The sequence below is a fragment of the Pseudopodoces humilis genome, chromosome 5 (assembly GCF_049639895.1).
Source record: "Pseudopodoces humilis isolate 2021_Gansu_Grassland_sample_001 chromosome 5, ASM4963989v1, whole genome shotgun sequence".
NCBI lineage: Eukaryota > Metazoa > Chordata > Aves > Passeriformes > Paridae > Pseudopodoces > Pseudopodoces humilis.
This window is the reverse complement of record NC_142204.1, coordinates 11,500,771-11,524,094: the sequence shown is the minus strand read 5'-3', so window position 1 is coordinate 11,524,094 and position 23,324 is coordinate 11,500,771. Positions and strand designations below refer to the sequence as shown.

The 23,324-nt window shown below is 43.7% G+C and overlaps 1 protein-coding gene across 2 annotated transcripts in view; it reads left to right on the top strand.

Annotated features, from left to right (window-relative positions):
* The first annotated feature begins 10,245 nt into the window (after window positions 1-10,245).
* Window positions 10,246-23,324, top strand: part of SHISAL1 (shisa like 1) — a 90,736-nt gene continuing 77,657 nt past the window's right edge. Inside the window, exon 1 of one of the 2 annotated variants that reach the window (XM_088055830.1) lies at window positions 10,246-10,410. The gene's annotated coding sequence lies outside the window, so the exon portion shown is untranslated. Of the gene's footprint in view, window positions 10,927-23,324 lie in introns of both variants that reach the window. The other variant, XM_088055829.1, reaches the window with a different exon arrangement.

Genomic DNA, 23,324 nt, shown 5'->3' with positions numbered 1-23,324 from the left:
AATAATGATGATGCTAATAATAACAGTAAGTAGTAGTAGTATTCAATAATTAATTATATTAATATTATGTTCCACCTACAATTCTCTCCGACTTTAATTTCTGATCCTCAGGAGGCTGGGACAAGGCCCTGACATGTGGGAAAGGGGGAGAGGAGATATTCTTAAGCATTACCTTCAACACTGAGATATAGCTGTGAAAACACTCGTGACTTCTTATTGTTTACTCCTTTTCTTTGCAAATGTTTTTGTCCTAAGAGAATGTCCAGAATTCCTACAGGAATGACCAGTAAGGCTGGTAGCATTCTCTGGCTGCCCTGACAGGGCTTCAAGTGTGAGAGTCTGTGCAACAGGATTTGGAAGCCCTGACATGTAAATTTGGGTAAGATGCAACCATGGTCACTGTCACCATGACTGGCATAAAAGACTTCCAGCCCTCTAATTATGCACATACATTACACAGGAGCTCTGAGATCCTTATAACTTGGACAGGACAAGGGGACACAGCCTCAAGCTGTGCCAGGGGATGTTCAGGTTGGACATCAGGAGGAATTTCTTCAGTGAAATTTCTTCTTCTTGCACTGGCAGAGGCTGCTCAGGGAGGTGTTTGACCTGGAGGTGTTCAAGGAATGACTGGACAAAGCACTCAGTGCTCTGGGCTGGTTGATGAGGTGTGAAAAGATGGCAGGAGGTAAAATCAGAGGAAGCTGAGGAACTTTATTCATATCCCAACACAGACTGTAACAGTACAGAAATTTTAGGATAAAATTCATCTGCTGCTTCCTGGACGGAATGCTCAAAAGCTATTTCATGATGATTCCCACAGCCACAAACTGCATCCACAGCACCTGCTGAAGGGGATGCTGTTGGTGTGTGTCCCTGAATTCAGTCCAAGCATCTTCTGATCCAGCAGGCCTGTCCAGGGAAAAGGTTCCCAAAATGGGATGGGACTGGTCAGGCACAAAGGATCTCAGCTTTCCTGTGCACTGACAGACAAATTAAACACCAAGGATCAAGGAAATATCCCCTTTTCACATGACACAAGGGGGTGATGGCTCAAAGTTGGACCAAATTATCTTTGAGGTCTTTTCCAACTTAAATGATCCTATGATTCCATGAACCACTGGCTTCTCTTTCATCCCTTACAATTCCATGTGTGTTATTTGTTGAAAAGGAAAAAGAAATACTTTACCCAAGAGAAAGCAAACTTTCCCCAAGAAGCAGCATGAACAACAGTCTTCTATTTTTATGAAGATTCTGGAATTGCAAGCCTAATATTATGACATCAAATGACTGGTGCCTATTACTTTCAGACAGTGATCTTGTGTAATGTGCTTCATCCTGAAAAGGAATTTGACCAGCCATGGCTCACAGAACACCATGGGTTTGCAACCATCCTTTAGCAAGGTACAGCAGAACCACAAGACCTTATTAAGTTTGTGTTGAACAGAAAATCACCTTCATTTTAGAAGTCTCATTCACAAATCCCTTCATTTTTTGTCAGTGATTTGTGGTGTCTTAACATAGGTGTGCCACCTCTAAAAAGGGATATCCTCTTTATCCTCAGGATAAAGAGTGGCCCAAAAATTTGTGGTTAAGAGGCTGAGATACCAAGTAACCTATTTCTGTTTCTTTCACTAACAAAAAGTATTCTGGTATAAATAAACAGGAACTGAGGGAGCAGCAAGGAAGCAAGCAGATTTGTATTGAAGATGGACTTCAAAGTGAAGATAACATTTTCTAATACATTTCTGACCTGGATCCTCAAGGATATGGAGCAGTGTTACTCTGATGCTTAAATAACTTTATGGGTGTGGACAGAGATGGTTTAAGAGAACATGTAAATTTGTGTCCTCCAATCTGCCCGTGCTTGGTGTGTTGGTTTTTGCAAAGGAGAAAATACACAGGTGAAGTGTAGAAGGGAGGATACAGCAGTACTGTGAGGGAGGGACATGCCATCATGGGGGAAGTACCTATCCCAGTTCCTATTTCAGGCAGGAGAATAAATTTCCAGTGGAGTTAAAAATTTCCTTTTCCAGTCCCTCAGGAAGAAATCCTAACCAGGAGGATGGAATATGGCTCTGGATGTAATCACTTATTAATATAGAGGTAATTTTGATTATAAGCCATACCCATGCAACAGTAAAGGCACATTTCCTGTCTGCAAATCCTAGCCCAAGGACAGCAATCTAAAACCTGTGACCACAGAATATTGTGAAAGAGAAACCTATTTACATTATGGTTTTATAGGTTATTTTCTCTTGTGTGTATGTTCTGCACTGACAGAACCCTTGGAGTTGAATATAAAGGAAATCATAAGCAACTCTGCAAATTATGCTTCAGGCTCTGGGTTCCACTGACATTAAAACCCCTTTCAGTGAACTTTTGCTGTTCATTCCCACACAAGAGAAAAATCCCTTTGCTGGTATGGCTCAATGTTTCTCAATTAAAACACTTTCTCTCATTTTTATTCCTTTTTCCTTTTTTTCCTGTGCATACTAACTTCAAGGACTATTTCCAGTGAACTGCTAAGGCATAAATGATGTAAATCTTTATTATAGTATAAAGAGTAGGGAGATTCAATGTCTTGGCCTTCTCCATACAGCAGCATGTTTTGAAACTTTCCATGCTTGAGGTTCTCTCTGTAATAACAAGGGTTAATATGATGTGCCTACAAAGAGATTACGCCAATGAATTACACAGAGGATTAGAGAGAAATCTCATTTTGTGCGCCCATCAAAATAAAACCTTTTCCGACTCATTTAAAAGCAGCCTTCCTTTCCTCCCTCATTGCACCAGATCCTTAAATATTCTGCAAGAGGACTGAAAGAGACAAGAGAACCCAAAGCTAAGCTATTTTCCCAGAAATCTTCCAACCAATCTGTCCTGAAAAGGTAATTTATGCTGACAAACGTGAGCATGAGTCACTCCCCTGTCTCGTGTACCACCCTGCAAAAACCCCCCAAAGTGAGCCAGTGGTGATGGAGTTGGCCATAGAAAAGTTCCTGCTGGTTTCTAGTAAGCAAAACACAACAATACAAATTTCTTCTCATTTAGGGAACCTTAAAATACTTGACAAACAATATGTTCTGCAGCACATCAGGCAGACCAGATATTTTTGTGTTTATGCTGTGGATAGCTAAACCAAAACATGCTCTACTTGTCAAAGACCCAGTAAGGGGGAAAAAAAAATATTCCCAAGAACCCTGGGAAACTTCATGTCCTGTAAGGACATGAAAGTCCACCCTGCTGGCTTTCCTCCCTGCTTTGGTTAGTATCTTCCAGTAAAATATAGTCATCACACATCTGCATAACTTTTTTCCATGTCAAGGATCTCAGACTCCCTTAAAAATTGACACAATTCAGCAATAACAATCTCTCCCCTGAAGTGCAGCCATATTTGGAATGAAATGTAGCCACTGTTCAACAATCCAACCCTGTGTAATGATCTCTGACAGAAAGTGAACAGTGACAGAATTGAACTTGTGGAAAAACTAATAGCTGATATGTGTTGTTCAATAATTTACACCATAAATTGTGGAGAACATAAAACTTGCTCCAGAATTTGCTCCCTTTTCTCATCACACTTCCCATTTGGTTTGCATAGATCTACTTATAATTGTTCTACCAATTTTTTCTCTTATTAAGGATTCTACATACAAGTCCAAATACTGCATCAAGCTGCATCTCTTTCTTTCATAATTGGAGGCTTTGGCTGAACAGCGTGACCACCAAGATCTACTTTCATTTTATAGAGTCAAATCCATCCTTCCTTCCTTCCTTCCTTCCTTCCTTCCTTCCTTCCTTCCTTCCTTCCTTCCTTCCTTCCTTCCTTCCTTCCTTCCTTCCTTCCTTCCTTCCTTCCTTCCTTCCTTCCTTCCTTCCTTCCTTCCTTCCTTCCTTCCGCCACTTCCTTCCTTCCGCCACTTCCTTCCTTCCGCCACTTCCTTCCTTCCGCCACTTCCTTCCTTCCTTCCGCCACTTCCTTCCTTCCTTCCGCCACTTCCTTCCTTCCGCCACTTCCTTCCGCCACTTCCTTCCTTCCTTCCTTCCTTCCTTCCTTCCGCCACTTCCTTCCTTCCTTCCTTCCGCCACTTCCTTCCTTCCTTCCTTCCTTCCTTCCTTCCTTCCTTCCTTCCTTCCTTCCTTCCTTCCTTCCTTCCTTCCTTCCTTCCTTCCTTCCTTCCTTCCTTCCTTCCTTCCTTCCTTCCTTCCTTCCTTCCTTCCTTCCTTCCTTCCTTCCTTCCTTCCTTCCTTCCGCCACTTCCTTCCTTCCTTCCTTCCTTCCTTCTTTCCTTCCTTCCTTCCTTCCTTCCTTCCTTCCTTCCTTCCTTCCTTCCTTCCTTCCTTCCTTCCTTCCTTCCTTCCTTCCTTCCTTCCTTCCGCCACTTCCTTCCTTCCTTCCGCCACTTCCTTCCTTCCTTCCGCCACTTCCTTCATTCCTTCCTTCCGCCACTTCCTTCCGCCACTTCCTTCCTTCCTCCACTTCCTTCCTTCCTTCCTTCCTTCCTTCCTTCCTTCCTTCCTTCCTTCCTTCCTTCCTTCCTTCCTTCCTTCCTTCCTTCCTTCCTTCCTTCCTTCCTTCCTTCCTTCCTTCCTTCCTTCCTTCCTTCCTTCCTTCCTTCCTTCCTTCCTTCCTTCCGCCACTTCCTTCCGCCACTTCCTTCCGCCTTCCTTCCTCACTTCCTTCCACTTCCTTCCGCCACTTCCTTCCGCTTCCTTCCGCCACTTCCTTCCGCCACTTCCTTCCGCCACTTCCTTCCTTCCGCCATTCCTTCTCCTTCCTTCCGCCACTTCCTTCCTTCCGCCACTTCCTTCCTTCCTTCCTTCCTTCCTTCCTTCCTTCCTTCCTTCCTTCCTTCCTTCCTTCCTTCCTTCCTTCCTTCCTTCCTTCCTTCCTTCCTTCCTTCCCTTCCTTCCTTCCTTCCTTCCTTCCTTCCTTCCTTCCTTCCTTCCTTCCTTCCGCCACTTCCTTCCTTCCTTCCGCCACTTCCGCCACTTCCGCCACTTCCGCCACTTCCTTCCTTCCTTCCGCCACTTCCTTCCTTCCTTCCGCCACTTCCTTCCTTCCTTCCGCCACTTCCTTCCTTCCTTCCGCCACTTCCTTCCGCCACTTCCTTCCGCCACTTCCTTCCGCCACTTCCGCCACTTCCGCCACTTCCGCCACTTCCTTCCGCCACTTCCTTCCTTCCGCTACTTCCTTCCGCCACTTCCTTCCCTCCACCACTTCCTTCCGCCACTTCCTTCCTTCTGCCACTTCCTTCCTCCCTTCCTCCCTTCCTCCTCCCCCCTCCCCCCCCCCTCCCTCCCTCCCTTCCCTTTCTCTTCACTTCCCCACTCCTCTCTTCACCAACACAAAGTTATCCAGCCCCATCCAACTCAGACTCTTTTGGAACTGATAACTCCTCTGCTTTGCACAGAATGACTCAGAAGGATGGTCTGTCTTTTTACAGAGAGCTGCAGAGGCACCTTTGCTTTTAATGTCAGCCTGGAAGGCTACTCCAGCTCTCCTCTCTCTTCTTTACGAGTGCGTGGTAGCAGAGCCTAAGAGCACAGGTCTGTTAACCTTCTGGGAGCAATCAGACATTTTCTCCTTGGCAATCAGACACAGAGCAAAAAGCGTCTAGAAGAGAGCGGGGAGAGGGATGGCCTTTGCTGAGCTAGGCAGGGACAATCCACATGTTGTGTAATATTTGTGTGACAAGTGTGAATGTGTTTTAAATGTCGGCTGCCATAGCAGAACCCACTGTCTACACCCAGAAGCAACCAGTATTTTCGATTTGCTGCCACAAAAACAGCTCACTTCCCCTCTTGCCCTTCTGAGCAGCAGCTGCCTGGAGTGCATATGAGGGGGAGAGAGGTGCTGCAGTCTGGCTGGCTTAGGAATCAAGGGGAGGAGAGAGCATTGTGAATTCTTGGTAGGCTGCTCTGTGGGAGGAGGAATGAATGTCCTTCCCTCTGGGATAACAGGATTAATGCCAATCCCACACATTTATGTGTGTTCTGGGATGGATCTACCAATACAAGCCCTTACCACCAGCTAGCATGGAGTGGCATCTGCACTGTGTAATATTGCAACCCACTCTACTTCCCTGGATGTGGGCTTGAAAAATGTGTATTTATGTATATGTGCCTATTATGTGTGCACAAATCACACAGATAAATGTCCTTACACTCTTATAATTAACTATTGTTTTGCCTCTGTTATTTTCCTTTTTTTTTTTTTTTTTTTTTGTTTTTGTTTTGGAAACCCCAGATAATTTAAATGATACCCAAGTATTTATGTTAGAGGTAGTCCTTTCCAAACTCACAGCTTCAAGAATGTTTTTAGAAGTATATGCCAGGGTTCTTGGCTCTGATCTACATTTTAAATATAATTTTTTTCCTGAAAATGAAACATACATACATTTATATACACATGTACAGCCTGGACAGCAACAGTAAGGGCCATCCCCAAGTAATTTCTTTGACATTTAGCTTTGAAAAACCATCTTTGGCAATCTTCAATGACCATGTGATAGCCAAGGCCATGTCCAAACCACCTGAGTTTGGACTGCCCTTTTTGCAGTCAGCACTCTGACTGTTAATTCACTGCAGATGCCAGCAGTTTTCATCTGGAATGATCTAATGCACCTTGTCAGCATGTAAGTCCCTCACAAAAGAAAACCCATGCAGGTTTCCCCCTAGGTAATCTTTTACGATGAGTTATGAAAGATGAGTGAAACAATATTGGAAACACTATCTTACAGTATTTTCCAAACACTGTGTGGAAACAGAGCATTTCATGTCATTATAGTCATTATACTAGGAATGCTAGAAGGTAAATTAGCCTTTTCAGAAATGAATCTGATACTGACATACTGTACTTCTGTGCATATAATACCTTAGCAAGATTTCCTGATGTTACCAAGGAAAAACTTTATGTTAAACATGAAGTTTTTCATCCTCATACAGAGGATGAAAGTGAATGGGATTCCCAGGATGGAACAATTAAGCTTTTGGCCTTCCATCTTTAGTGTAGAATACCTGAGAAATTTGGGGTCAGACCCACAGAGGCTTAGACACCTGCTTATCTTCATGTATAACTCATGTCTGGAGATCATTGCAGCATTTGGCCCCTGAAACAGTTGTTCCAGTACAGAATCTGCAGTGTAAAGCCTGGGGTGTGAACTTGTCCTTGCTGTAGTCAGTGGGACGTTCCCTGGGAGCAAAGTTAGTTTATGTGAGCCAGTAGAGCTGGCCTGTAAGGGCTAAAATAGCAAATTAGCTGCTCAGATATTGTGAACTTGAAAATACTGCCTTTCTCTAACTCCAGATGAGAGAGAAAAAAGGCTCTTTGAATAGCAGCTTTATGCTATTTTTCATTATTTTACTATTTACTGTGGTATTGTCTCAAGGCCCAAATGAGGTTCCTATTTAAGGTTTCTTTATACCACATTAAGCAAATGATCACTTCTTGGATTCTAACCATTTTCTGTATTTTTATATAGAGCTTTAACATCAAAACCTTGAAGCAGTATAGGCTGGATTGGGAACACTGCCACACTCAGTGGTATTGAATCCTAACACCAATTCCAGCACTGGTTTTGGCAAGAGTGATAGTTAAATCACCATCTTTTGATTGGTGTCACCTTCCACACCAAGGCAGGTATTTGAAGTTTACATTGGGGCAGAAGTCATGATTTTGAACAGCTTTATTTATGAAACAGGAGTGCTAGAGTGGGAAGACTTGTAGATATTTTAGAAAATAGAAAGTGTCTACCAACTCGCTAAAATATAATACTTGTTTTATTTTATATTTACTGCAGAAAGAGCCACACAACATCAAGCAGATGATGAGGCTGCTGGGACACAAGCATTTGGTTGCTGCATCTGGTACAAGCATGGGATGACAGAATCATTGATCGGGATTAAATTTTAATTTCTTGTCTTAATTTGCATTTCCCTATTACTGTTTGCTGTGTTTCAACCCTGTGGGTTTGGGATCTGACCAAAAGCCAATTGAAAGCTCAAACCATTAAAAGCCCAGCGTTTCTCTCTTTCCTCCAAAATATTGAGCAAAAATAAACACTCTTCATCCTGATCTTTCCCCTCACACATTTATCCACTGAAAAATGTCTGCTCCTCACAAAATAGGCATGAGTACCACAGAGTTGTTTGTGTCATATTTAGAGGAGACTGGCCATAGGTTCTCCTTTGGTCACAACAATTATATGGGTGAGGGTGAGAGTGTGTCAGTCTCACAGAAAGAGAAGCACAGAACAAAAGGAGTAGCTGAAGCCTGAGTTCCTTATAGGAATGGACTTGAATCTTTGTGTATGTGTGGGAAGAGCTTCCTTAATACCATCTGCTTGAAAAGAAAAAACAAATGAAGAACAGGGAACAGAACAGCTTATTGCCCTGGTACTCTGGAGATTTAGTGAAATGCAGGAATTGGCAATAGTATGGAACTGCAAGAAGGAAACAGACAGATGAACTGATGGTTCACCATTTCTTTGCTCTGTAATTATTTTATGAAAAAAATAAGAGCAGCCCACCTAGCCATAAGGAGGGGGTTTTTTTGGTGTCTGGAATAGAATTAGTCCCAGTAGGATGGTGAAGCCTAGTTTAACAAAGCTGTGCAATGAGACAACCCATTGAGAGACTAGCACAAGCTGACAGGGTATTAATTTCTGTTTGAAATTGTTGAACTCACAGCTTTTATCTGCTAATGTGCAGAAAGCCATGGTTTACATTCCTGCCTGATATGAGAAGTACATCTGTGATCATTCCTTTCCACGTGCAGTGCCTGTGCAGAAAGAACACTCCACCTGCTAGGAAATTCAAAACATGTAGTTCCACACAAGATTAAATTGAAATGTGTCAGGGAGAGAGACTAGGGTTAAGAAATGATGCTTTACTTTCTCCAGAACATAATTATAGGGAAGCAGTTGAGAACATTCGGATTAGGTTATCCATCAGCCTAATTTAAACACGGTCCCATCTTTGGACAATAAACAATGTACATGTGGTGGGCATGAGTCATCATTCTTTGCAACAGTGTCTGGAGCTCCCTACTTTGCATTACATTAAAATGTAAATGAAAAATCTTTTTTTTCTTATAATGTGAATTCATGAGAGAGGTCATTTTTAGACACTACTTAGATTAGCTTAGATCTTCTCTGAGGCTCTGAGATGCCAACCACCTGTTGGGCTCTGGAGGTGTGATGCAGAAGGAAGGAGGGGGAGAAGGGAAAGCTTTAGCCATTTTTTGAAGGCTGAGCCCTCAAATCAGTGCCTATCCTCCTCTTCCCATCTCGGGGTTGCTTCAGTCTTTGTCGTGGAGCCGCGGGTGCTGCAGCAGCGAGGGGCCGCCGGGTGCGCAGGTGAGCTCGAGGCTCTCTCTGGGAGCCAGGAGGGTTCACATCGCGCTGCTGTCCGTGTGTCCGCTGGCGTCACGCCGTATAAAAGCCACATTTCCACTGCTCTAAAGGCGTGCACTTCCTCCAGCGTCTAAACTCCGGCTGCACGGCCAGCCCCTGCCTAGCCCGGGCTGGTTTAGTCTCCAGTGAGACGTGGGACAAACTCTGGGGCTGTTCCCAGGCGGAGGCCGGGGTTCTCCCGGTGCTCCCTCCGTCCCTCCCGCCGGCAGCTGTGCGCGCACCTCCTTCCCGAACCGGGCAGGGCTCTTCCGTAAGGAATTTTCCTAAGGAACCCCACAGCAGGCGGGCGTTCGGCCGCGGCTCCCCGGGCAAGCCCCGCCGGAGGCACCGGAGGACGCGGCGCCCGCGCTCTGATCCTTCCGATGCTTGGAGAGGATTCCTTCTTAACAGGCTGCCGGATGGATGCTCGCAGAGTAATTTAAAACCACCGAATCGCTGTTTATTAATATAATGTTCTTAAAATTGAATGTACACTTAATCCCCGGTGCCCTCGTAGCGCCTGGGAGGGAGGGCGGCGTGCGGGAAGAGGGGGGGAAGAAGAGGAGGGGAGCAGGTCCGGGTCGTAGCCGGGCAGGGAACCAGCGCCTGGCTGGGAGCCCTGGGGAAGCCGCAGCACTGTCGCGTCCTGGTCCGGCCGCCCGCTCGCTGGTGACAGAGCCCAGTCTGCCCAAGAGAAGCCGATCCTTGTGCCCCTCAGAGCGGCACCGCACGGCTCAGCTCCGGCCGCACCCGCCCTGCCAGCGCCCCCTTCCTCATCCATCCTCCCCCCCCCCGGCTCCGGAGGGCGGGCGGCGGCCACCGCAGAGGCGGCCCGGCAGTGCAGGCAGCGCGTCCCTCCCCGGGGAGCCCTGCAGGAGGAGTAGGACAGGGAGAGGGCAGGAAGAGGGCAGGGGGAGCACCCCGCTCCTCCGCCAGGTTTCACCTCCATCGGTGACGCCGCCAGCGCCGTGTCCACCCCCATCCCCGGAGGGCACCGGCGGGCTTTCCTGAGGTGAGTGGCCACCTCCGGGCGGCTCTGCCTGTCCCCGTGCCGGGACAGGGCTCCGCGCTGCGATGTCCCCGGCCGAACAGAACAGGAGCGCCGGCAGCGGGGAAGTTTCCGTGCGGGACAGCGGAGCCAGCGCGGCAAGAGGCGGAGCCGCCACCCCGGAGCTGCAGCTGCTGTAGGGGAAGCGTGTGGAAGCAGGGAGGCACCTGGAAAGCCGGCCCAGGTGGAGCGAAAACAGCTGGTTGAGCGGGGGCGGGGGCAGGAAGAGCGAAGGTGGAGAAGCGGGCGGGGACAGGAGGGGATGGGGGAGTTGAGGAAGGAGGTTGCAGTAGCAGCAGTAGCAGCTGTTGTTGTTCCTGTGCATCGGTGCTTCCTCCCCCCGCTCGCTGGCTGAAGCACCGTGCTCTGCTCTCCGAGGTCGGAGGTGCCGCCGCTGCCGTCCCCGGGCACAAGCTGGAGTCGCGCTCTCCGTGGACTGTCGGGAAAGGTGGCTGTGTGCGGGCAGCGACTTAGCGCAAGGTGAGGGCTGGTGTGTCTGTGTGCCTGTGCGGGTCGCGGGCTGCACTGCTCCGTGCGCTGCTGGACATCTGCGGGCACTGTGCCCGGCTCCAGGAGCGGGGCAGAGCGCCCGGCCCGGCCCGGGCTGTGCTGTGCGGTGGCCGCCGTCGCCCCCCCGCGCAGCGCGGTGGCAGCAGCGCTCGGGAAACTTTGTGCGGTCCCCTTCGTGCGCAGGGAGCCGCGGCGAGTGCGCGCTGCGCTGCTGATTGCCCCAACCCAACGGCTGCCTGTGTCTGTTTGGGCTCGGAATCAATGTTTATTTACAGGGCTTGGGCATTAATCACTCATGCCGTGGAAAGCTCATTAGCGGTGACTTGTTTCCATGACGACAGGACCCCTCGGAGCCTTCGGAGTTATCTATTTGCCTGATTTTCTCTCTTTTTTCATATTTGTACTAGCACCGTGTTTTGTCACCGGGGACAAAAACAAGCAAATAAACCTTGAGTGAGTGATCCTGTAGCCCCTCTTCCGCTTTTCCTCCAAAGCTCAACGATTTCCCCAGACTTAATTGACGAAACGTGGATGTAATTAAGCAAGTGTGAGAGTTACACAAGGTTTCTGAGTACTTGTTCTGCTGCATTACCTCGTTTAGCTATAAAGCTCAAACTAAGACGTGTTCTGACTTGTCTCGTGTTCAGAGTAGTCCTGAGAGGTGTTAGTGCTAAAAACTGATTCTGATCTTGCTTGTATGCCATTTGGCAGCACAGAGCCCTTTGAGGAGACTGGTTTTGCAGTCTCTGATACAGTTGAGCTGGGAATTAGTGGTGACTTCCCCTCTAAGTTTGTCATCGCGTTGTAGTGTGACCTTGACAGGTCTCTTTAACTTCTTCCTACCCCACTGCTCTCAACAGAAGGAAATATCGCTTACTTGCACCTGTGCTCAGAGTTAATCCAGCACAGCACTTTATCTAAGATGGAGTACTGTTAAAATCGAGTATACGAGTGTGTCGCCCTCTGTTATGAGGAGAGAACATATATGATAAGTTCCTTTTCCTTAATGGTAGAGATAAAAATCCTCCTTTTAAACTCCAGTCTTTATTTAACATAGCACAGTCTTGCTGGCCTTCAAAAGGGTGAACTGTTAGCATCCAGCTATAAAGAGTGTTTCCAATGTCATTTTTTCCTGGTTAACTTTCCTGGGTTAACTTCATCAGAACCAGGTAAAAATGAGAGTCTTTAGCATTCTGAAATTTGTAGGAATATCCACTGTTATAAAGAGTACACCTCCAGTGAGAAGATGCAAGAGTAAGGGAAGAAAATGCTGTGAAACTGAATGACAGTCTTGATCACTTGCCTTAGCATTGCAACCTAAGAGGGACTTAAAAGCTGTTTTTAGAGAGAATGATCAAACATACACTTTTAACTTAACTATATGTTAGGTTAAACATCTGAAACTCCCCTGCAAATTTTCATGGTTTTGCAAGATACAGTTTAATATGTAGTGTTATGTTGAAGAGCATTGGGAGTGTGTACGGAATCTTTTGGAATATTCAGTTCTGAAATACTGCCTGAGAGACGTTCAGTTGTGACTGTTTCAGATTACAGGAGTAGGAAGTTACAATAGTGGGGGAACTTCTATATGAAGCATACATTCTTTCTTGAAACACTCCTTCTGAGTGAATAAACTGTTATAAGTGTCTCATGTTATGAGGAGTCTATCCTCAGCTCATTCCAGCAAAGTACTAAAACATCTGCCTCATTCCAAATGCATTGGAGTAGGCAAATCACACTTCAGGCTTTTGCGAAAATACCCTAAAGGTATTTTTATGAAATACCCCTATGACTTGTGACCTTGAATTTTGTATTCTGTTTTTTAGCAACTCAGTAGTGAGATACCTGTCTGAAAATATTTCTTGTGATTTGAGGACCATCACCAGCCCCTAGTTACCAGTGAAATAATTTTATGACAATCCCATTAATAGGAAAAAAAAGAACAGAAATCTTAGTTTTTGTCTTGTCTCCTTTGGATGTCATTGACCTAAATTTCCTTGCTGAATAACTACATTTTTACTACTTAGTGCTATACAGTCAATACAAGTAGAGAGAAAGTGATACAGGTTTTACTCTGTGCTGTGCATCCTCTGTAAAGCTCAGTCTTTTATTATTGGTGGTAGTAAGAGCAACAGATATTCCAGTTAATTTTCAGACCCTAGGTACCATGAGGGGGTAAAAAAAAAATCTTAGCTTTATTTTTTAAGACTGGTAGCAAGAAAGATAATCTGTAACAAGCCTTTATTACTTTTATAGATATCTTCAGAACAATAATCACTTTAGTTTGTGAGAAGATATCTGAGTATCTAAAGCTGTCACTGATAAAGGGGTTTTGTTTGAGGGAGTGGGGAAAAAAGTACACAGACATGAAGGCTAAGTCTATAAATATGGATAATAATAATATTGGTTTGCTCTGTGTTTTACTCAACATTATACCAAAGAAACTTGGATATAATGTATGCTGGTTTTATAAACAATAGTGCTTCTAATGGTGTTCATATTCAAGATACCTCAAATTGCTCGACCAGCCTGTTGCTCAAACTTTGCTGTCATGTGGAAATAGACTTAATATTCTTTGTTTCTCTGGTGTTGGAAGTCCCACACCTGGGATGAATGATACTGGACTGGTATTTAGAGAAGGTGGTTGAGTTCCTTTCTCTGTAAATGATCTACTCTGGACAAGTCATTTTATCCCACTATTTTAACTTTTTCCTATCCCCATTAATCATCATCCAGTGTTGCTTATTTGGAGTGTGGAGTTTTGCTGTGTGCCTATATTGTGCCTAGAAAGATCTCTGGAGAAGCGGCAAAATGTTAGGGCAGCACAATAACAAAGGGGAGCCAAGATTTTTCCCATCTCAGTCCTAGGTCACTGGCATCTGTACACCAGTGAGATTGTTGGAGATCAGTGTGAAGATGGAGGAATTGCTTCCAGTGCTAGTTCCTTAACATTCATCTTGCTGAATATATTTTAGGGAAACAGATTTCAGAGAAAAAGTTCACAGGGTATATACTCCAAGGACTTGAAAATAAAGAATGGCTCATCACTGCTTTTCCTCTTTGCTGTCAGGTTGAATGTACTGGTTTTCTGGATGGAAAAATAAGTCCATTATTAATTTAAAATAGGCATACTGGCAGCAAGGGGCTCATGAAGGGCAGAGACCAGCACTAAATATCCAAAGTGAAATTTTTAATTTTTTTTCTATATTTTTAGGAGAGGGTTGAGCAGGTGAGTTTCCAGGTATACTTTCTGAGCTTATAAAATGCACAACCTCATTTGAAAGGAGTGAGTAATGGTGTTAGGAAGGTATGAGAGATGTTTCTGTTATTCCAGTTGGGAGCTCAGTTATGTTCTTCATAAGCTAGTATAAAGGGTTTATACCTCAAATGGTGATGTACTTGATTTAGCTATAGGGTTTGTAGTTTGGTCTTCATTTCAAAATCATCCTAATAATCTTTCTGATAAACCAATCTTTTAGATTGAGGTATGATTGTTTTGTATGAAAGGTTTGCAGATGAAAAACTGACTTTTAAAATTATATCTCTTATATATGGTAGACTTACTTCTGCTTTTCATCAGAATTTAATGGCCAAACTTAAGATAAAACAAAAACTATATTTTTACATACCAGTGGTAATGTAAAACTCTCCTGTGTCTGTCATTTTATTATTTTAAAAAGTGAAACTTATTAAACGTGAAGATGTAAAAATGCTCCTTTCTGGCCTTTCACTTACTCGCCATATTTTTAATGAACCATGTATAATAATTTCAAAACTACTTAGGCTTTTAAGACCCATGTTTGAAACAACCCAAATAAATCTGTGTTTTAAAAAATGCATTTTGGAGGGATGCCTCTCCCCCGTCTCTGAGGTGCCTGATTACACACATGCAAATTCACATACTCAAACTCCCTAGCCATTTTGGAATTTTTGGACCTGGGTGTGTTTTCTACTTATAAAATAGAGATGTCAGCTCAAATTTCTTAGAAATTCAAGTTCTTCCCATACCTGTATCACTCAGTGTTGGATTCAGCAGCACCTCAGCCATGGCTGCCTTTTACCTTCAGCTGCCGGGATGGGCTGGCAGGGGGAAGGAGCCAAGGAGTGGATTTGGGATTTTCTCTAGGGATAAGGCAGGGAGAGGCCTCCCCTCTGCATGTGCTGGAGCCCTCCTGCTTCTCCTGTGGGAGTCTCTTGATTTGTAGGCTGACCTTCCCACACTAATGAAGCTTAGCAGGCCCTCCCAATTTTCTCACTTTATGCCAGGATGTCTGATGTTGCAGACAGGGAGTCTGTTCCTGCTCTGTTTGGAGGCAAGGGCAGAATTCTCACTGATTTCCATAGGAACAAGATGTATTCCTAAACATACTTCAGTAGCTAGAAAGAAACTTCCTAATAAAGAACCAGATTCGTATAACACAGAACACAAGGCATTGTTCTGAGCTTCACTTCAGAGCTCTTAGTAACATGTCTGCAGACCAAGCACTGCAAACAGCAAATCTCAGGGCATTCCTTGGAGCACTGTAAAGGATTATTTGCTCTCATTCAGCCCAGAGAAACAACTGAGGCTTCAGCATGTTACTGATAAAATCTTGTTTATTCTAATGGATGCCATTTTGAGCCCCTTAGGTCATATCAGGAGTGGAACTCAAGGAGCAGCGATGTAGTAGCTGTTGTACAAAAGATTTTCTACATCAAGCAGAAAGAGCAGTGGGATTTCAATTTACCTGAACAAGCAAAATGTCGTCTCCCACACTGATGTGGGAGACTCTTGGAAGTTACTAAGGAAAACTTTGGAATGCAATTCTGCTGCTATCATACTGTAGCCAGACTGGTTCCTAACTAAAACTTTTCTTTCTTCTTCTTTATTTGGATGTTACTGTTTTTAGGTGGAGATGTTCCAGCCCTCATTTTACTGACATTCCTGTATTGCTCTTTCACAGCAGTGAATCCTTTACAGTTACAGGATTTCTCTTTAAGAGGGGTCAAAATGAATCACCTAAAGCTTGTTGGAAGCAAGGGTTTCCAAATGTACCTCATAGATATCTGCAATTCTTTCCTTTCCCAAATCCATGTATTCCATTAATTTTGCCACTAGAAAGGCACTGTTCCAAATAGAGCTGTCAGGGTGCAAGGGAGTGGTGAAAAGATGTAGATCAGTGCTTTTGCGATTTGTGTTGCATTCCCATACATGAAAGCCTCAGGGCTCTTTTTTCACACAATTTTCAGTTTGTGGTAGCCAGAGTATCATTTTCTCTGGTCATCTCCCATCTTGGACTGTTTTTTTTTTGTGTGGTGAATGTTTGCGAAAATGCTTTTTTCCCCCCTTTGGTGTCTTAACAGTACCAACATTTGTTAAATTCTTCTTTACTTAGTCCCCTGCCCAATAGTTAGTACACTTACTAAAATTTAAGAAACAGTTTGACTTGTAAAGCCTGTAGCATACATACTTTCCCTTATGTCACTTTCCAGGTAATTACTATTTTAACATTTGAACATAGAGACAAAAGTCTAGAGAGAGAAACTTTTCCAAGGAAATTGCATACACTTTATCTTGAATGGCAAATATAAGTGTTTGATATACATTAAAATCCAGAGTTAAGCTTGGGTTCTTTGTTCATGTCTTGTTTTTTTCAGTATGACCATTACATGTGATTGGACAGAGGGCTGACAAGATAATAGCCAAGCTTCCTATCAGCAAGATACAAAACATTTCTATTTCTAAAGGTACAAATACTCCAAAAAGCAGAGCTTGGACACAAGACTGCTTGAATAATTTACTTGAAAGCTGTGGCCCAAAATTTCATGGTCCTGAAGAACATTTTATCCCAAAGTGGGGAGTTGTCAAGCATGTGTAAATTGAAATAATTGAAACTGATTAATTGCTTTAATTTATATTAATTAATTTAATTTCTAATACTTTCTAATAATTTATTTTCTATCTTGTCATGAAAACAATACATTCATTCTTCTAACATTCATATTGTCAGTTAAAATCCCCTTATAGATCAGTGGTGAAGGAGCCCTGACCTGAATAAAACACCAGTGCAGTATCTGGCATCTTGAGAGACAGACAGTATCACAGATAGACAGGGCAGGAATATGAAAGTCATGGCAGGAATCAGTGCGTGGCTGCTCTCAGTACCGAAACCATCCTTCAGAGGCAAGTACAGTATAATGCTCATTACCCTGTTTAATTGTGTGGAGTTCTAAGAGTAATTTGTTGTGATTTTGCTGTAAAGTGTTGTAATGTGGCAACATTTTGTTGATTAAGATATTGCTGGAAATACATTTTGAGATACTATTAGAAACCTGGACCCCAGCCAGGAAGTGAACAATCACTGGAGCCAGCTCTACAAGGAGATTGTTTACACACACACTGGAGATTTTTTAATTATTACTTTGTGTTGCAGCCTCTCTCATCCCTGTTTGGGCAAGTGTGTGAATTCTTGTGGGAAATTGTGTCAGGGGCTAGCAGAGGGATTGCTGTAGTGCAGGGACACAGGCTAGGGCAGTGGCACTGAGCAACGTCCTGTCCCCCAGCCCCTTCAGGGCAGGTGGCGAATGGAAAGAGTCCCGTGGCCTTGGTGATCTTCTTCTCCCCTGTGGGTTTTGACAAGTAGTTCCACCGCTGGAAGAGCAGCAGAGTGCACAAATCACTGTGCTCACCTCTGCTGCAAAGATCAGGCCCTGTAACTCTTCTTCCCATTTCTCTTCTTCCTTTTCACTGTTCATCTCCCAGCTAGGGTCAGTCAAAGGCAGCTCCTTGAAACTCCTGAGGGTTTACCTCAGAAACAAATTTTACATAAGAAACCAGCTCATGTTGTACATTGCTGGTGATAATTGCTTTTTAGGAGCCTCACACATAGGACTATATTGTTAAATTACAAGCTTGTCTTGCAACAATTTGCCTTTATTTTGGAGCAGAAGGGGACAAGTGAAGAATTACTGAACAAAGCTGAAATACTTCTTTAATATGAAATAACTGTTTTCAAGACAGGTATCCTACTTTTGCAAGTCCATGGGCAAATTCTTATTTATTTGAATGGGAGCAGGGTCCCATGTTCCTGAGGGCTGCTATTGTGAAAGTAAACCCTTGCTGAGTCCTCTCTGCTTGAATTGGGATGCACTCCTGGACAGTAAGCTAAACATAACAATGAGAAATTAATGAGGAAGGGAATTGGCAGCAATGGTACTACTTTTGCGTTTCTGCTCTTTATCACTGGGGCCTTGGTCTCATTGCAGCCACAGAGACATGGTGGGAATACAGTCATGGATGGCTACATTCCTTCTAGGAAAGCCAGGGCAGCAAGGCAAGGTCATGGAGCTGCTGTTTATGTGAGAGAGCAGCTGGAATGTGTTGGGCTTTGCCAGGAGCTTATGGGTGTGTGAGGGTGACAGAGCACTGAAACTAGCTTTACAGAGGCTTTGCAGTCTCCTTTTCTGGAGAGTTTCCAAACCCACCTGGATGCAGTCCTGTGGAACTCGTTGCAGGTGACCCTTGAGCAGGGTGATTGGGCTGGATGATCTCCAGAGGTCCCTGCCAGCCCCATCCACTCCCTGTGAGATTAGATTTCCACGCTTTTGTGCCATGCACTTCATTAATTCAGTCTTCGTTAGACAGTCTCCTCTTTCTCACAGTAACATGTTAATAGCAGGGAAAGTTCTATCCATCACTAGTCATTTAAGCCCTAAGGCCAGAATCTGAAGTTTGCTGGTTTTTTTTTCCTATAATCTATTGGACAAGAGAGAAGTAAATACGGATCTACATGCACGCATAGCTGTTGAGAGAGGGAAAAAGTTAGAGTGACCGACTGGAAAATGGCGCGTTGTACGAGGAGGCAGGGTCCTTCCTCCCCACCCCCTGTTCATGGGTTATGCCAGTTATACTTATAGTTATGATGCCAGCTGCAGGTGGCAATGACGTAAGCAGGCGGAAATGACATGCCGAGCTGGAAAATATAAAAAGCTGAATCACCCCATAATAAATGCCATTTGCCATCCACCACATTGGTGTCTGTGAGCAGTGGTCCGAGCTGGCTTGAGGTAGTTGCCATGTCGTTCCCGAACCAGGTTGCCTAGCTGGTTTTATGGCAACACATAGCTCTCCTTAAAATTAATTTGTATCACATGTGTTCATTTTGTACTTCTCTATTGGTTTGCTCTCTCTGTGATTAGAGTTGCAAGAGGGTTAATGCTGATGGCAAATTTTGCTTCAGTTTTTAACCTTTATTGCTATCCCCTAACTCCACTTCTCCCTAAACCTTCTGATTATGGACTGCAGTGGGAAATTTTCAGTAGCATGAACATGAGTTCTAGTGGCTGAGAACTATTAAGAATACAATTTATTCCTTTGTGTTGAAGCTAAGTAACATTGCTCCAAACATACTGCAGAGATGGAAATGAAATACAGAGTGAACATGCTCACAAGGCTTCACAGTTTGAAACATTTAAGGCATTATTTTTCTCTTTTGATCACTGAAATTTATTCCAGTAGTGTTAAACCAATGGTAATTATGGAGCAACCTTAGAGCCTCAAGCCAGAGCTCCTGCCATGGTTTTCAGGAGCAGCCTGTACTGTGTCTGTGCCATAGAAAGCCCCAGTCATAGCTCTTGGTGCCAGTTGTTTTTCAAGGAAAGATAAAAGAGGAACAATATTCTCAAGGAAGTCAACACTTTTCTTAAGCAGGATGCGTTTATGTTACTGTATTATGTTACTATGTTTTTTGATAATTAGGCACAGAAAGAAAGCATTGTTTTTGCTACCTCCTGCATATTACAACAAACAGTTAAAAACCCTGTATGAAATCAATAATGCAAATGAAACTGTAGTGCAATCACTCACCATGATCAAAGCTAAAGTTTCTTCTTAGTTTCTGAATTTGTTCTGCCTTCCCTGTTCTGTGTTGTCAGCCCTGTATCCTTTCTTGGGGGGTGCTTAGGCAGGCAAATGGAAATCTTGTAATTTGCTTTAGTTACCAGGGTTGGGACTGACTGTTTTGCAGTTTACTGCTGGCATGGGCTGGCTGCCCAGTAGCTGCCAACAAACTTCCAAATGAGCCAGGCTTTTATCTTAGAAGTATTTGTTGGAGTCTTCTTCGTCTTCATGTCTTCCATGGGAAGTGGTGCTGGGGCTGGTAGCAATGATTTTGTTTCAAGCAGTACTGATCAGAACTTGGAAAATAATTTTCCTGTTCCATGAGCCTAATTCCTCTTTCCTTTGCCTTTTCCTTTCTTTTTCCTTTCTGCCTGGCATGAAGTAAATGTTCTGGTGTTTTAGTATCAAGCATCAAAACCAAACAAATGTTTAGCCTGTTTAAACATTAATTTCTTTGATAATTTTCTTCCAATTCAGCTGCCAAAAAAGCAAAAAACGCCTGTCAGTTGCATAACCCTTATGGAGAATTTGTATCTGACACAGAGTGGCCCTCCACAAGAACATGTTTTCTTCTGTGAATTGAGATGCTTATCACAGATATGATCAATTTGTTTCCACAGCCATCATCATCACAAGCCCTCAGAAATCCTATGCTCTTGGACAAGAGCATTTTCCATGATTGAACAGCCACAGACTTAGAGTTTGAAGAGTTTAGGAAACCACTAAAAGAACCCCAAAGCTTTGTTGAAGGGAGTAGATTACCTGTATCCTTTTCTTGAAAACAAAGCTGAGACATGGTCCTCAAGGAATTTAGTATTTTCAGTTCTTAAGCCCGTAATGGCTCTTCTTATGATAGAATCACAATTTTTTTAATCCTCTTTCAGTAAGTGTAAAGAGTATTTAGTGATAAATACCTCTTGTGTTATAAGGTGAAATTATCTTGCATGTTGTTTCTGTATCCAAGCTGAATGCAATCTATCAGAATGATGGTTTTAGTCATTTGGGGGTGCAGGAAGAAGGATGTAACCAAAACTGAGTCTTCTAGCTATGAGTAGCAAAGCAGACCCAGTAAAGCAAGCAGCATGCTCTACTGCTTGCTACTGCTAGCAAATGTAATGATACACCAAAAACAAACACGGTCACCCAGCAAGTATTCATAGCAAGGATTCAAAAATACAGAGCCTGAATTTTGAGGTACTAAATTACAATGGATGTAATGGGAATTAATTGGCATGTCAGTTTCTCTGGTCTTCCTTCCCCTGTGAATGGGATCTGGGATTTCCAGCAAGGCTAAGCAGAAAGCCCAATGCCTTAAAATACGTAAACCAGCACCTAAACCTGAAGTTTTTTTCTGTCACAAGAGTGAATTATCTCTGCAAATGTATTGATATGAGTAGTTAGGAGCAGTTCTGGCACATCAGAAGGATGAAATAATGTTTGAAGAATATACTGTTCTAAGACAGAAGTAGTAAAGTGCCACTTGAAATTTAAAAAAATAAATTCTTCTTCATGGTCTGTCTGTTTTAGTGGTGTGATGTGGCACACTTTTAGTCAAAGCTGAAGGTCATCAGAACACAAACCCTTTGTTTATTTGCACCATATAAAGCACAGTGAAACAGAAAGTAAAGCTATCAAAACACAAGTGATCAGCAGGATGCAGTAAGGCATAAATATCTATACAATATTAGGTTCTTTAAAAAGAAAACTGAGATCTCATTTCTGTTTCATTGTGACAGCAAAAGGGAATAGCTGTGTTCCTATAAACAATTTAATGACTGGTGTGACTCTTGGGTTGGGCACATGACCCAGGAGAAGGGTGAAGGAGTGAATGTTTAGGTCAGTTAGGCATCCTTCTAGCTTGTTACTATTGCCTGGGCTGGGTATTTGTGGAGGAAGGCCAGTCCTCGGAAGGGCTTCCACCTTGGAGATCTGTTCCCTGGGATAAAACAAAACTATTTAGTCATGGTGACTAAGCTGTGGACTCCTTCCTGCTTTGGCACTCCATGTTACCTCCTTGTAAACTGTTGGTCATTTTATCCCTGTCTTAAACCATTGGTCCTTTTCCCAATTCTCCCCTTCCTATAAAACTCCAGCTTTTGCCCAGTTCAGTGGAAGACTGTCAATGGCCCCCTTTGCTGAAGCCTGCCCATAAAGGACTCTGTGGAATGCTACATGGCCTCCCGTCTCTCGTCCCCGTGTCAGCTGGGGTAACCCATGAGCTGAGCTGAGCACTGCAAGAGATGAAATCACATCTAAAAGTGCTAATCACTTGAAGCCTCAGGCTGAGCTCATAGGGGTTATCCCCAGCTGGAAACTGCCTGAGACCCCCGGACGGCCATTCCTTGCAGGACCCCTATCCGGGAGGTCTGTGGCAGCAGCTGGGGATTGGACAGACCCCCAGAACCAGCCACCAACAGGTTATTTTATTATCTAAGTATGGGGAAATTGTATTTCACCAGTTATACCCTCACAGCTTCTGGCTGGCTGCCTCACAGGCACATTCTGTCTGGCAGCAGAGTCACAGTTTTGTGTTTAATAGCTACTGGTGGAAGTTTTTATCCATAGAATTTTCCTAGTTGTTCTTGAAAGATAAGCAAGCTTCTGTCATAAAGAGAACTGTGTGGGAAAACCACCTCCTTTTGTTGTTTTTCAGAGTGCTATCTGATAATTCTTGTATTATGAGAAGTGATGCAGGATTGCGGTCTATTCAGGTTGTCAATGCTGCTTGTAAATTTTTGTAGACTTTTATCAAATTCCTTCCCAGCTGAGTCTTCCTAGTAATTTCAAATGCTTTACGTACAGAAAACATTTTGCAGCCCTTACTATCTTCGTCATGCCTGATCCCTTTCCAGCTCTAGAGATGTAGAAAAATCATACCATGGTATCATGAGCTTTTCTTTCCCCCTCTGCCTTTTTTTTTCCCTCATCAGCTTCTGAAATTCTATCTGCTACTGAGTACTAAATCACTATCAGCATATAATTGATGTGCATAATTTCATTATAGCTTTCCTATCTCTCTAAGATGCAGTAGCCTCCCCAGTGCTGAGAGAAAGGAATTTCCTTCCTTTACTTTGCATTTACCAGCATGAATTTCATTTACTGTTCTATCCCTCAGCTCCTCAGTGAGTGGTGGATCCTGTTAGAATAATTTCTGGGTGAAGGCAAGGAAGTGTTCTCCAAGCTGTGGATGCTTTGAGGAGGGAGTCAGCTCAGTGTAAGGGAAAGTGTGTCTTGGGACTTGTAGTTTTGAGGAATTGGAATGCCTAAATTCTCTGAAGTAAAGTTGGTCAAGATATTCTGTTAACCCTGTGCAGTTCTTTGCCATCTGGCACAGAGTCTTTGAAGGACTGAATGGTCCTTCAAAAAAAAAAAAAAGCTTGACAGTAACAGAGGGAATATGGACTGCTTTACTAGTTTTCAGCACCAAGTTCAGCAGTGGGACAGGAAAAGTGACCTGGAATCACAAAAAAAAAATACAGAGGTTGGTCTT